We start from the raw sequence: 14679 nt of genomic DNA, 5'->3' as shown, positions 1-14679 counted from the left end.
TATTAGAACCATGGCCTTAATCATGCCTTTCATGCTTCTAACTTGATTTGCATTTGTTGTGTAATCCAAATTTATTCTCTCGTTTAGTCGCTTCCACCCATAGAAAAGCAGGTCTTTTTCATTTCTCCTTCACCATTGCCCCCCTTTTTTCTTTTTGTCCTCCCATGATGAAAAACAAGACAGAAAACAAACTACAACAACAACAGACACCTTTTGTCTGTGGTCACCAATGCATTGTAGCACTAAACTTTGTTCAAAATCTCTAGATCTGACCTCTATATCTGCTGTTCCCAGAGTTTTTCAATGTATTCTCTAGACTGCTGTGACCCATTGACAGAAAGTCTAGCTATATTTAATTGAAAGTTATTACTGTCTGATATGGTTTGGCTGTGTCTGCACTGAAATCTCATCTTGCACTGTAGCTCCCATAATTCACATGTTGTGGGAGGGACCCAGTGAGAGGTAAGTGGATCATGGGGGCAGTTTTCCCCACACTGTTCTAGTGGTAGTGAATAAGTCTCATGAGATCTGATGGTTTTATAAGGGGAAACCCCTTTCGCCTTTCACTTGGTTCTCATTTGCTAAATCATGCCTCTCAGCTGATTCTCTCTAGAATTTATTCTCAGGAGATCTAATTAATAACTTGTCAAGCTGATGTCCATCCTTGGGGACAACTCGTATCTGAAGAATGGCCAGTGAAAGGTATTAAAACTCCATACTCCTGCCTCAATTTAGGGCAACTCTGAAGGGTCACCCCAGCTTCTCAGCTCCCCCTTGAGATTAGCTGAGGTATTTGTTGTGACTGCCTCACATCTCAACTCCCTTTATCCAATTCAGCTTTTTCGCCACAGTTGTTGGTTCCTAGGATTTTACCCAGTTAAATGTTCTCTACACAAATCTCTATCTCAAATCTGCTTTACAGGGAATGTGGCCTCAGACAGGTTTTCATTAGGTTCTGGACATAACTCTCATTAGTCATTGATATGATTCGGCTGTGTCTCTGCCCGAATCTCACCTTGATTGTAATTATCCCCGCATGTCAAGGATGGAGTCAGGTGGAGATAATTGAATCATAGGGGCGGGTTCCCCCTACTGTTCTCCTGGTAGCGAATACGTCTCACGAGATCTGATGCTTTTAAAATGGGAGTTTCTCTACACAAGCTTTCTTCTCTGCTACCATTTAAGAAGTGCCTTTGCTTCTTTTTTGCCTTCTGCCGTGACTGTGAGGCCTCCCCAGCCATGTGGAATTGTGAGTTCATTAAACCTCTTTCCTTTATAAATTACCCGGTCTTGGGTAGGACTTTATTAGCAGCATGAGAGCAAACTAGTACAGTCTGTTCTATAAGCCCAAGTCGGATCACAGAGTCCCGCTTTCTGTTTCTTTTTTCTAGCCCATATTTCTACTAAAACTTGACTCATATAGACTTAAAACGAAATAATTAAGCATGGCTAATATTTATTTAATATTTTATACGTGTCAGGTACTTTATTTTGTAACTTATCTTTTAATAATCTTTCCAAATCTCTAAAAGGAGAATTCTGCTCTTTTATAGAGAAAATAAGGATGGCTCAATCTTTTGATTTTTATTACAAGCTTTATTTTGTATAACATATGAGAAACTAAAAATATTGAAAGTTTAGAAACCATCAGCACACAATCGAGGTGATGGAAATATACTTCACCTCCAGTTTCCTGATGCCTCTTTATAATACATTTCTCTGGCCCCTCATTCCTGGCCCTTAAAAACCACCAAACTGCTTTCTGTCACTGGACAGTAATTTATACAGTCAAAAAATGTATATAAATAAAATTTTACACTATGCACTTTTTTGTCTGACATTTTATGTTTTTTTCTCTGCATGTTTTACCTCTAGAGTCTGCCTTGTTTCACTTAGTATAATTATTTTGAGATTCATTCATGTTATAGTATGTATCCATAATTAATTCGGATAAAGCAAGTTAATTCATTAATGTATTGATTGATATTTAGACTGTTTCTAGTTTGGGCTATTATGAATACATGTGCTATGAACATTTGTGTTGATATCATTATATGAACACCTACTTTTATCTCTCTTGGGTAAATACCCAGGAGTGCAATGGCTGAGTCTTACAGCAGAAGTATGTTTAACATTTTAAAGGGACTCTTAAACTGTTTTTCAAAGGTTACACTTTTTTTTTTATTCCCATCAGCAGTGTAGGAGAGTTTCAGCTTCTCCACATCCAAGCCAGTGCTTGGCTATTATCAGTCATGCTAATCTTAGCTATTTAAAAATAGATAGTGGCGTCTCATTTTGGTTTTAATTTGCATTGCCCTAAGCATTAATTATGTTGAGCATATGTGCTTATTTATCAAACAAATGTCTACTTTGAAATGTCTGTTCCAGTCTTTCACCCAAGTTTTAAATGGGGTTGTTTGTTTTTCATTATTAAATTTTGAGCTTTTAAAATATATTTTTGATGCAAGCCTTTTATCAGATATATGAATTGCAAATATTTTCTCCCAGCCTGCAGCTTGTCTTTTCAGTCTCTTAATAGATTCTTTTGAAGAGCAGATTCTTTTTTTCAAATTTGATGAGTTCTTCTTATCAATATATTATTATATAAATCATGCTGTGGGGTCATATCAAAGAAAGCTTTGCCTGACTCAAAGTCCCAAATGTTTTCACATCTTCCCTCTCCTCTCCTTTGGGAACTGAGATTACACGTAAATTCAGTTACTTGAAATGTACTGTCTACTATTGCTCTGTTCATGTTTTTTAAAAATTTATTTTCTCTCTATATTTTATTTTGAGAGGTGTCTATCTTTTCTTCTTTAATGACTAATGTGCTATCAGCCTACCATGTAGCTGGGACTACAGCCGCATGCTACTATGCCCCGCTAATTTTTGTATTTTTAGTAGAGATGGGATTTCACCATATTGGTCAGGCTGGTCCTGAACTCCTGACTTCGTGATCCACCTGCCTCGGCCTCGCAAAAAGCTGAGATTACAGGCGTGAGCCACTGCGCCCAGCCTCCTTTAGTGTATCTTGCATGTCTCTATTTTAGAACATATAGAATACTGTTTCAATAAGCATTTTAATGTTCTTAACTGATAACTCTGGCACCTTGATTTACTCTGGATCAGTTCTGACTCAGTGATTTTTCTCCTAATTATGAGCCACGTTCTTCTGTCTTTTGTTGTTACTGTTGCGTCTCTGCTAAACTGTGTCTGGATGTCAGATATGGTGACTTTTATCTTATTGAGTGCTGGAAGTATATATAAATATTCTTGATCTTTGTATTGGTATGTATTTAAGTTTAGTTGGAAAGAGTTTGACTCTTTTTGGTCTTGCTTTAAAAATTCATTAGGTGGGATCAGACCAGTTCTCATTTTAGAGCTAATCACTCCCAACTAGTGAGGCAAGATCCTTCTGGGTATCCCTGGGAATCTTGAGGTGTTTCTGGTTTGGCTGATAAAATAAGCACTATTACTGGACCTTGGTGAGCATGTGTACTGTTACTTTTCATCTTATCTGTGTGTTGTTTCCCCAACCGTAGGTACTTTTCTCTAGGCCTGTCCTAACAATTACTTAGCTATGTACTTTAGGGGGACCCTTTGCAGAGCTCTGGAGTTCTCTTTCTGTGCAGCCCCTTCTTCTCGGAAACCTTGTCCTGAGAGCTCATGTCAACATGGTTTCTGTGGACTCTCAGCTCTGTCCCCTCAGCTCAGGGAGAACAATGGGCTCCTCTTGGGCTCTTCTCCTGGAGTAGTGGGCTGGAAAACTTTCTCCAGGCATAAATTAGGGCAGTTGATAGGCTCACCTTGTTTGAGACTGACTTTACAGGGTCTTGCAAACTTTCGTGGCATACATTTTGGCCATTTTTTTGGTTGTTTCAGGAGGGAGAGAAAGTCTAGTTCTTGTTACTCCATCATGGTCATTGCAGAAGTCAACCTAACTGATATTTATCAATACAGTCTGTTGCTACACATTGAACTTGCTTAAGATAATTTTTAGATGGCACGGAACTTTCTGTCCATTGAATGAGACTCTCTGCTTATTTTGCAAGTGCTCATTTGTATGGAGACATTTGTATGGAGAAACTTCAAAAAGTTTGTGGAAAAATGAAGTTAAAAGATAAACATTGAAAATGTGATCTTCGGTTTTCATCCCTAAAGAACTGATGGTCCTGGGAACTTAACAATGTCAATGCAGTCTCTTATACATTATTAACTTAAGAAAAATGGGTGCCTTTTCCACATTTGTTGAGATTGGGAAACAAAAAGAAGTCAGAAGGAGCCAAATCAGAGCTGTAAGGTGGATGCCTGACAATTTCCCATTGAGACTCTCACAAAATTGCCTTTGCTCGATGACAGGAATGAGCAGAAACATTCTGGTGTTAGAGGACTGTCTGCTACAGCTTTCCCAGGTATTTTGCCCTAAAACTTTGGCTAACTTATTCAAAACACTCTCATGATATGCAGATATTATTGTTCTTTGACCTTCCACAAAGTCAACAAGCAAAATGCCTGGAATGTCCCCAAAAAACTGTTGCCGTGACCTTTGCTCTTGAGTGATCCCCTTTTGCTTTGACTGGACCACTTCAACCTTTGGTAGCCATTGCTTTGATTGTGTTTTGCCATCAGGATCGTACTGGGAAAGCCATGTTTTATCTTCTGTTACAATTCTTCAAAGAAATCCTTCAGGATCTTGACCCTAGTTCTTTAAAATTTCCATTGAGAGCTCTCCTCTTGTCTGCAGCTGATCTGAGCACAACACTTTTGGCACCCATGCAGTGGAAAGTTGGTTCAACTTTAATTTTTTAGTCAGAACTGTGTAAGCTGAACCAATTAAGATGTCTACGATGTTGGCTATTGTTTGTGCTGTTGATTATCAGTCCTCTTCAATTAGGGCACAAACAAGATTAATTTTTTTCCTTGCAAATTGATACGGACGATCTGTCCCTGTGGACTTCATCTTCCACATCATCTCGTTTCTTCTTTAAAAAAGCTGTCCGCTTGTGAACTACTGATTTCTTTGGTGCATTGTCCCCTCAAGCTTTTTGTAAAGCATCAGTGATTTCACCATTCTTTCACTCAAGCTTCATCATAATCTAATGTTTGTTCTTGCTTCAATTTTAGCAGAATTTACATTGCTCTGCTAGGGGCTCTTTTCAAACTAATGTCTACTCCTTCTTACTGTCTCAAACTAGATCCTGTTCAAACATGCTATAATAAATTAGTATGAGTTTATTTTGCTGCCAAAATTGAAACCTTTGCATAGTTTTTTTCATAATATACATTTTCCATGAACTTTTCAAGGCCTCTCATGTATCCACAGGTAGAGTGCCTTACCTATTCTGACTTCACTCAATTATTCAAGACCTTTCCTTGTCAGTGATACATTAGAAAGGTAGAGTATTGAAAAATAAGAGTAGCTTCTGCTGATTAAGAAATACTATATCCTTTTCTACTTCTTTCTTTTTTTTTCTTTTTTTTTTTTTTCTTGAGACAGCATCTTTCTCTGTCACCCAGGCTGGAGTGCAGTGGTGTGATCTCAGCTCACTGCAACCTCTGCCTCCCAGGGTCAAGTGATTCTCCTGCCTCAGCCTCCCGAGTAGCTGGGACTATAGGTGCCTGCCACCACACCCAGCTAATTTTTGTATTTTTAGTGGAGACAAGGTTTCACCATATTGGCCAGGCTGGTCTTGAACTCCTGACCTTGTGATCTGCCTGACTCAGCCTCCCAAAGCGCTGGGATTAGAGTCATGAGCCACCGTACCTAGCTTTCTACTTCTTTCTTATTATTTTCCTCCTCTCTCATTCCCATATTCTCTCCTTTCTCCTACTTTCCTCCCCACTCCCTGTTTCCTTCCTTTCATCTTTCCTATTTTCAAGACTTAATATTTCTTGAACCTCCGATGTTATCATAGTATGTTATTTGTTTAATTTTCACGTAACAATAATAGTTTAAATACAAATAATATTTATTTTCATCCCCATGTTATCAGTATAACAGTAAAGATGTGGAGAGGCCAGCTGGGCATGCTGGCTCAAGCCTGTAATCCCAGCACATTGGGAGGCCGAGGTGGGTGGATCACGAGGTCAGGAGATCGAGACCATCCTGGCTAACACGGTGAAACCCCATCTCTACTAAAAAATAGAAAAAATTAGCTGGGCATGGTGGCGCGTGCCTGTAGTCCCAGCTACTCGGGAGGCTGAGGCAGGAGAATAGTGTGAACCCGGGAGGCAGAACTTGCAGTGAGCCAAGATCACGCCACTGCACTCCAGCCTGGGTGACAGAGCGAGACTCTGTCTCAAAAAAAAAAAAAATAAATAAATAAATAAATGAAAATAAAATTAAAAAAATGATGTGGAGAGGCCAAACCAATGGCTCTTATATCCACATTCTTTCTTCTAAATGATTTCACCTTAGTTTTGGTCTGCATCTCTAACCATAGCTAGTTGCAGTAGGACCTTCTATCTGGCCTTGCTGCTCTCATTTTTGGACCTCCTCACTGAAATCAAATTGATCTTTCTAAAATGCAAACCTGGTCTTAGTATTTTATTACTTAAAACCCATTGGTGGCTTTCCATGATTTATGGAATAAAGTCAAAATTCCTGTTTTTGCCAACGTTTCTGTGTGCCTCTCATCCCTACATTTACTGATTCCTGTGTGCCATAAATTGCCAGTTGTCCAGAGTTCATTCTCTTTTTGTACTTGGGAGGACTTCTGCATCCTGAAACTTTTCCCCTGAAACGTGCTTGGAAAATACCTACTCATTTTTTTCAGATTCAGGTTAGTTTTTTACTTCAGTTTCTTTTCCTGAAGCTTATACTGACCACTCCATATGGCTTTGGGGATTAGCTACTCATTCCTTTGTGCCCTTTGTAGATACACATTTATCGTGGAGTCTTTTTTTTTTTTTTTTTTTTGAGACAGAGTCTCACTCTGTCACCAGGCTGGAGTGCAGTGGTGTGATCTCAGCTCACTGCAACCTTTACCTTCCAGGTTCAACTGATTCTCTTGCCTCAGCCTCCCAAGTAACTACAGACGTGCACCACCGTGCCCAGCTAATTTTTGTATTTTTAGTAGAGATGGGGTTTCACTATGTTGGCCAGGATGGTCTCGATCTCTTGACCTCGTGATCTGCCCACGTTGGCCTCCCAAAGTGCTGGGATTACAGGCATGAGCCACCGCTCCCAATCAGTCATGCAGCCTTTATACTTACTTGTTTACTTGCCTGTGAGCTCACTGAATGCAGGGACTATTTCCTTGTTGCTCTAGCACCTACACCAGTACCTGGTATCCAGAAGCTGTATGCTAAATGTTTGTTGAGTGGCTGTTTGACTGAATGATTGTACTCCTAATTAGTAGATAGAAAGCCATGAACTTCCCAGTTCATCATTCTTTGTGCTCAATTCTGGTTTCTTTATTGTGTTCAAAAGAGTTCCTTAGTGACATAAAACTATGGAGCTAGTATGTCAGCTCATTTAAGCAATGATTGGTTTATGTATATAAGAGGCTTCAATAATTATATATTTTTATTTCAGTTTCAATAAATGATCAATTGATTAGTTTTCTCTGTTTTGGCTTATTGTTCACATTTAATATCAAATAAAAGTGTTTTACTTAAAATTATTCATGCCAATTATGACAGTTAGGTGAATATTACTTTGATTTACATTCCAGTAGTAGTTTTGGTTGAACCCTGAATATGCTAAGACGTCACTTTTCTTTTTTCTTATGAACAGGCTACTGTGTTTACATATATTATTAAAATCTTCTTTGAAAATACGAAGAGTGTTACATTTCTTATATTTAGTTCTCTGTGCTTCAGAATTCCTGTGATACTTGCACTTAAGTCCTTCTGAGCAGTTGATGTTAATATTTATGTGGTTAATTTCATGAAACATGGTGGTTTTCATTTCTATCATTAATTTATACAGGAGATAGACTGTTTTCCAGGTGTAAGCTCAGTCATATAATTAGAAAATTTATAAGCAGAAAGGAGTTATTTGGTCTAACCCATTTATTCTACAGATAGAGAAATTAGAGTCCAGAAACTCTGTCTTCTTTAATGTCTTACAGGTATTTAAGAAACAAGAATAGACTTGAGGTTTCTGTGTTCTGAACCCAGTGATCTTGACACTGTAATGATCTTCATCCATATTATTCACAGAAGTAAATATAATCACATATTAAATAAGAAACAAAAATACTAAGGGGATATTATACTGAAAAATGAAATAATATTATCTTAATTATTTTGATCAGATTCAATATATAGCAGCTTGAAGGCTAATAATTCCAATGATTCTCTGAATAAACCATTTTTCTAATAAGATTACAGGTTTTAGTAATCTAATTATTTTGACTGATGCAAATGTTACCCCGCCAGTCTGAAAAATGTGTTTATTTATGTGTCATAAAGAATAATTTATTCCAAAAAGGCTAATTTTCAAAATATATGTATCTTCTGAAACTGTATGTATTTTTTCCCCACGTTTTCTAAATATATTTTAGAGGGCATTTGTAGATTTTCATGGTGCTGAAAAATTAAGGTATAACGGTCTCATGAAGGAGAATAATGTCATTTAGACATTGTAATTTTGGAGGATCACAATATTTTTTGGAATGTGGTTGTTGCAGCACTGGTCACTTATACTAATTATATAATAACATACTATACTAATGCAATAATATACCATATTAAATTATTAAATGGTAAATTTGTCTTAAATCCTCTAGAATACTGCAAAGAAATAGTTTATATAAGAAAGAGTACCATAGCATACGTGAACACAATGTTTCCTATTTTTTTCTTCTTTTTTATTTTTTTGAAGACAAGTTCTCACTCTGTTGCCCAGACTGGAGTTCAGTGCCATGTTCATAGTTCACTGCAACCTCAAACTCCCAAGCTCAAGTGATCCTCTTGATTCAGCCTCTGAAGTAGCTGTGCCTATAGGTGTGCACCACCACACCGGCTAATTTTTAAAATTTTTTATAGATATGTTGCCCAAGCTGGCCTCAAATTCTTGAGCTCAAGAGATCTTCTCACCTTGGCCTCCCAGAGTGTTGGGATTACAGGCATGAGCCACCATACTCAGCCAATATTTCTTTTCTAAAAGACATTTTCTAACATACTTCTCATTTTAACTAACATAATATTCAAAGTGTAGATCTGAGAAAGAGATAGTGCCTGCAGATCTGGGATCCTACATGCTAATATTATGGGATGCATTCAGATTTGATCAGCAGATATTCCATTTATTCTAGAACACCACCAGCAGAAGAATGTAATTACGTCTATCACTAAAACTTTGTGTCAATACAGGCTACTGTATTTGTTATCATAGATGGTCCTTGGATGGCAGCCTTAAGCAATTTTAAACCTAGACAGGTGATGTACATTTTCTTCTTGGATAATTTTCATTGTTTTATCTAATTTGGTTGTAACTAATGTGTTTAATATGGCTTGCTTGTTTTTTAAAAAGTTGTTCAGTATCCTTAGAACTCAGTGCTGATTTCTTTTTCTAGCAGGCCTTTTATATAGGACATCTCACTTTCTCCTGGCTCTCTACTACTAGCATGAGGTCTCTGAAAAAATCAAGACAGCCAAATAATTTGTTATAGAATAGCCTATGTAGAGGGACAGGGGAGGAGTCATATTCCAAGAGGGAAAGACCTTTGAGCCAGGCTCAATTTGTAGAGGCTGTTGAATGAAAATGAGAGAGGGAGAATGTACACTTTATTGCACTATTAAAGCAAAATTCTGACAATAACTTCTAAAAATGATTCCACTCTTATACACTGAGAATATGACAGACCTTCCAAAAGTATAATTTCTTACATGAACGTCCAGGTATATAAGGAAAAATAACTATTTCATACCAATATCTTCAGCCGCCTTTATTGTTGGTTCACCACATAGGTTTTTATCAGAATCGCAGAACATTAATTTTTTAAATTAGCTACCATTACAACCAGCTTGAGAAGAACTTTCTTTTTAATAATTCGACCCAGATGCATTCTAGATACTCCAGTGTTACGAATCGATGGCTTCATGAGGAGCCGCTGTTGACTCGTGCTATCTCTGGACACACTGACAGGAAATGTTTTCTTACACCTGTTTTCCTCCTGCTTTTCCTTGGTAGGACTTAGTTCCTTGGCATAGTTCAGTATCAATGGCAGTCATAGAGAAGTGTTACAAAAACCCAGCTTATTCCAACTTGTGAATTATTTGGCACCCAGGAACCAGTCTTACAATCTTCAACCCACTTTTTCCTAAAATGGCCCCTTTTCTGAAATGTTTATTTATATATGATGTAGGCCTGGGGAAAGGACATGGACTTTCAAAGAAAATATTCTCCAATAGATCTCTCAACTCCAGAGAACCTTCTGACTAAATCTGAAAGAATTCCACTGTGCTCTGATAACATCCTTTAATAATGAAGGAAAAGATATTTTTCCCCCAGGAGGATTTTGTAGTGAAAGAGATGGCATAATTTTTTTTTAAAATGTTGTTTATAATCTCATTTGTTTTTTCATTTGTGGGGTGTGTCTTAAATCCTAAATGGTACATCCTTTTTAAAATACTTCTAGTAATAAAATGTTTCTGAAGTTATTTTGTAAATATCATTGGACTATGTTTAATAATGTTAAGTTGATCCCACTTCCCCTGAAATTATATACATAAATGCTGAAAGTATAAATTTACATATACAACTTCATGGAACATTTTTCTTCCAAGTGTGCATTTGCTAGAATTTGCATTGAAAGGTTTTGGAAGGAGCCTGTTGGTATGAATCCTGTGTGAGCAACACTCAGATTTGTTGCATACTGAACAGCATGCTAAATCTCACTTCACAATCTTAGATTTCTCATCTACCATCTTGAGCTGAATTTGAAATATAACTGCAGTTTATTATGTCACCTGTTCGTCAAACACTGATGCAAAGCTTAGTTTTCAGTGTGAAGAACCCATGACTAGAGAAGGGAAGAAGAAAGGGTCAAGCAGACCTCATTAAAGAGTGTATGGGCAAGAAAACACATCAGATGTCTTGATAGGTTTTTTAAAGTCCTGTTAGACTTGTCATGATTTCCAAAACACTAAATGCCATCTAGTATTTTGGACCCTCCAAAATTACAGTAGAATATTATTATGGGTCATCTTAATTGGAAATATACAGGAAAATCCTGATGATTAATGTAGACTAGTGATAGCTCTCACACATTTATATAACCTATGTTGAAAAGAAAGAAGAAAGGCAGGAAGGAAAGAAGGAAAAAGAGCGGAGAGAGAGGAACAAGAAAACACGTGGATTTGTGGAAATGAACATTTTTAAATTACTAATTTGCAAGAATGGGTAAGAAAAATACCGAGTATGAACATAAATGCTTTCAATTCCGTTTGCCTCTTAATCCTTCTCAGTCCGTGGCCAGTTTTGAAACTTGGTGTAACTTCCTTCCTTTATTCCTCCCTCCCTTGCTCCCTCCATCCCTTCTTGCCAGCCTCCTTCCCTTCCTCTCTCCTTGAGTTTCCTTCTTCTTTCTTGTTCCCTCCCTCCCTCCCTCTCTCTTTTTTTCCCTTAGTTTCCCCGGAAGCACATATACCAGCCATTTGAATGCTTTCTGCTCATAGATACTGCCAAGCCCCCTCACCCAGACTGCTGACTAGATTTGGTAGAATGGAATGAGAAACATAGACTTTGTGTCTGTGGCGGCCACCTCTGATGTTGCAGACTTTTGCCGTGATTATGCACTCCAGCCGAGGGACGCTAGAGAGGTTGAAATTTCAACTGTGGGATTTGCCATTTTGGAATTTGCAGAAATGTACTGGATATGCTAACAGCAGCCTGGCTAGCCTCCACTTCACAAGGAAGTATTTAAATATACACGTGTAATATGAAGAAAATTGCATTAGATCATAAGGGATGAATTATTTTGTAAATGACTATACCATCAAATACCATACCTGATATCAATCATCTTCATCAGACAGTATCTGTGTATGTAAGTAGATAAACAAAAAAGCAGGAGTTTATTTCTCTCTAATGTATCCTTGACTCTCTAGCGGTGACCTCTGAAATGTCTCTTCTGATCCAGACTTGTTTGAATCATGTGCAACATTTTAGATTTGTCTTTTCTCTGCAAGTTTTTTTTGGTTCAGTACCATAACATATTGAACCAAATAGTTTTGCTTGCTTTCTATTGATGACACATGATTTTGGCTTTTATCTTCAGTGGAAAATCAATGTGTCACATGGCGTTCACTAAGAAAAAGGTATGGGGCCTCTTTGTAATTCTTTGTCAGATGATTGCTTTATCTTGATTTATGCCTTCAAACTTTTTCCCATTCAGCAGAAAATATTGTGTCGCTATCTGTGAGAGCAAAGCGATCTATACCAATTTATGCTCTAAGTGTAGCCTCCTTCCAGAACTGCTTATGGAACATATCAACTCACTGTAGATTAGGGACATAATGGATTCTTCTTTCTTAAAAGTGGCAGATTGACAATTTTAGTTCATATACAAGCTTTTATATTAACATTAAAACAATATTTCTATGTAAAGTAAAATATTGTAGTTGATTATTATTCGAGGGGCTCCCAGAATTTCAAGGTCTGAAAATAAATTCAATGTTCCTGGTGGTAACAAAATTGCCCCTACTTCCTTGTATCAGGACTGCCATTTGGAACTGCTGGGGAAGCTCTTTTCAGAAATTATTTTCAAAACAGCATTGTTGCCTTTTGCCAAACTGAAATCTGGTTGTAAACTTTTGAAAACTAGTTCCTTGGAATGGAATTCAAGTTGTCTTCTAAGCAAATTTTTTTTTAACTCAAACATACATTCTATCTTGCTTTATTATGTCACTATTTGTGTAGGAAACATATTTCTATTTTTACCATTTTCAATTTATTTACATTTACATTTACATTTGTGTGTATATATATACACACATACATACACTTTAAGTTCTGGGATACATATGCAGAACTTGCAGTTTTGTGAAATAGGTATACATGTGCTGTCGTGGTTTGCTGCACCCATCAACCCGTCATCTACATTAAGTATTCCTCCTAATGCTATCCCTCCTCTTTCCTTCCTACCCACTGACAGGCCCCAGTGTGTGATGTTCCCCTCCCTGTGTCTATGTGTTCTCATTGTTCAACTCCCACTTATGAGTGAGAACATGTGGTGTTTGGTTTTCTGTTCTTGTGATAGTTTGCTGAGAATGATGGTTTCCAGCTTCATCCATGTCTCTGCAAAAGACATTAATCCATCCTTTTTTATAGCTGCATAGTATTCCATGGTTTATATGTGCCACATATTCTTTATCCAGTCTATCATTGATGGGCATTTGGGTTGCTTCCTAGTCTTTGCTATTGTGAATAGTGCTGCAATAAACATATGTGTGAATGTGTCTTTATAGTAGAATGATTTATAATCCTTTGGATGTGTACCTAGTGATGAGACTGTTAGGTCAAATGGTACTTCTAGTTCTGGATCCTTGAGGAATTGCTACACTGTCTTCCACAATGGTTGAACTAATTTACACTCCCACCAACAGTGTAAAAGCATTCCTATTTCTCCACATCCTCTCTAGCACCTGTTGTTTCCTGGCTTTTTAATGATTGCCATTCTAACTGGCGCGAGATGGTATCTCATTGGACCAGGGGTGATGAGCTTTTTTTTTTTTTTTTCTTCGAGACAGCCTCACTCTGTCACCCAGGGTGGAGTGCAGTGGCACAATTTCGGCTCACTGCAACCTCCACCTAATGGGTTCAAGCAATTCTCCTGCCTTAGCCTCTTGAGTAGCTGGGATTACAGATATATACCACCACGCCTGGCGAAAGTTTTTTTGTGTGTTTTTGGTAGAGACAGAGTTTCACCATAGTGGCCAGGCAAGTCTCAAACTCCTGACCTTGTGATCCACTCGCCTTGGCCTCCCAAAGTGATGGGATTACAGGCGTGAGCCACCACGCTCAGCCTATGATGAGCTTTTTTTCATGTGTTTATTGGCCGCATAAATGTCTTCTTTTGAGAAGTGTCTGTTCATATCCTTTTCCCACTTTCTGATGGGGTTGTTTTTTTCTTGTAAATTTGTTTAAGTTCCTTGTAGATTCTGGATATTAGCCCTTTGTTAGATGGATAGATTGCAAAAATTTTCTCCCACTCTGTAGGTTGTGTGTTCACTCCGATGATAGTGTCTTTTGCTGTGCAGAAGCTATCTTTAGTTTAATTAGATCCCGTTTCTCAATTTTGGCTTTTGTTGCCACTGCTTTTGGTGTTTTAGTCATGAAGTCTTTGCCTATGCCTATGTTCTGAATGGTATTGGCTAGGTTTTCTTCTTGAGTTGTTATGGTTTTAGATCTTATGTTTAAGTCTTTAATCCATCTTGAGTTAATTATTTTATAAGGTGTAAGGAAGGGGTCCAGTTTCAGCTTTCTTCATATGGCTAGCCAGTTTTCCCATCACCATTGATTAAATAGTCAATCTTTCCCCATTGTTTGTTTTCGTCAGGTGTGTCAGAGATATGTTGTATATTTCATGGTACAATGCCTTCTGTCAATGGGGAGAAAGAACAAGCCTATATGGGATGAATGAAGTCTGCTATGGTTAAGGTTGAGAATATTTACTGATCCTTGAGTTCAGTCTCCAGGAATGTTGGAAATAGAGAATGGAGATAATG

The sequence above is a fragment of the Gorilla gorilla genome, chromosome 2 (assembly GCF_029281585.2).
Source record: "Gorilla gorilla gorilla isolate KB3781 chromosome 2, NHGRI_mGorGor1-v2.1_pri, whole genome shotgun sequence".
Classification (NCBI taxonomy): domain Eukaryota; kingdom Metazoa; phylum Chordata; class Mammalia; order Primates; family Hominidae; genus Gorilla; species Gorilla gorilla.
The sequence above is the reverse complement of the archived record's forward strand: the minus strand, read 5'-3'. Positions refer to the sequence as shown.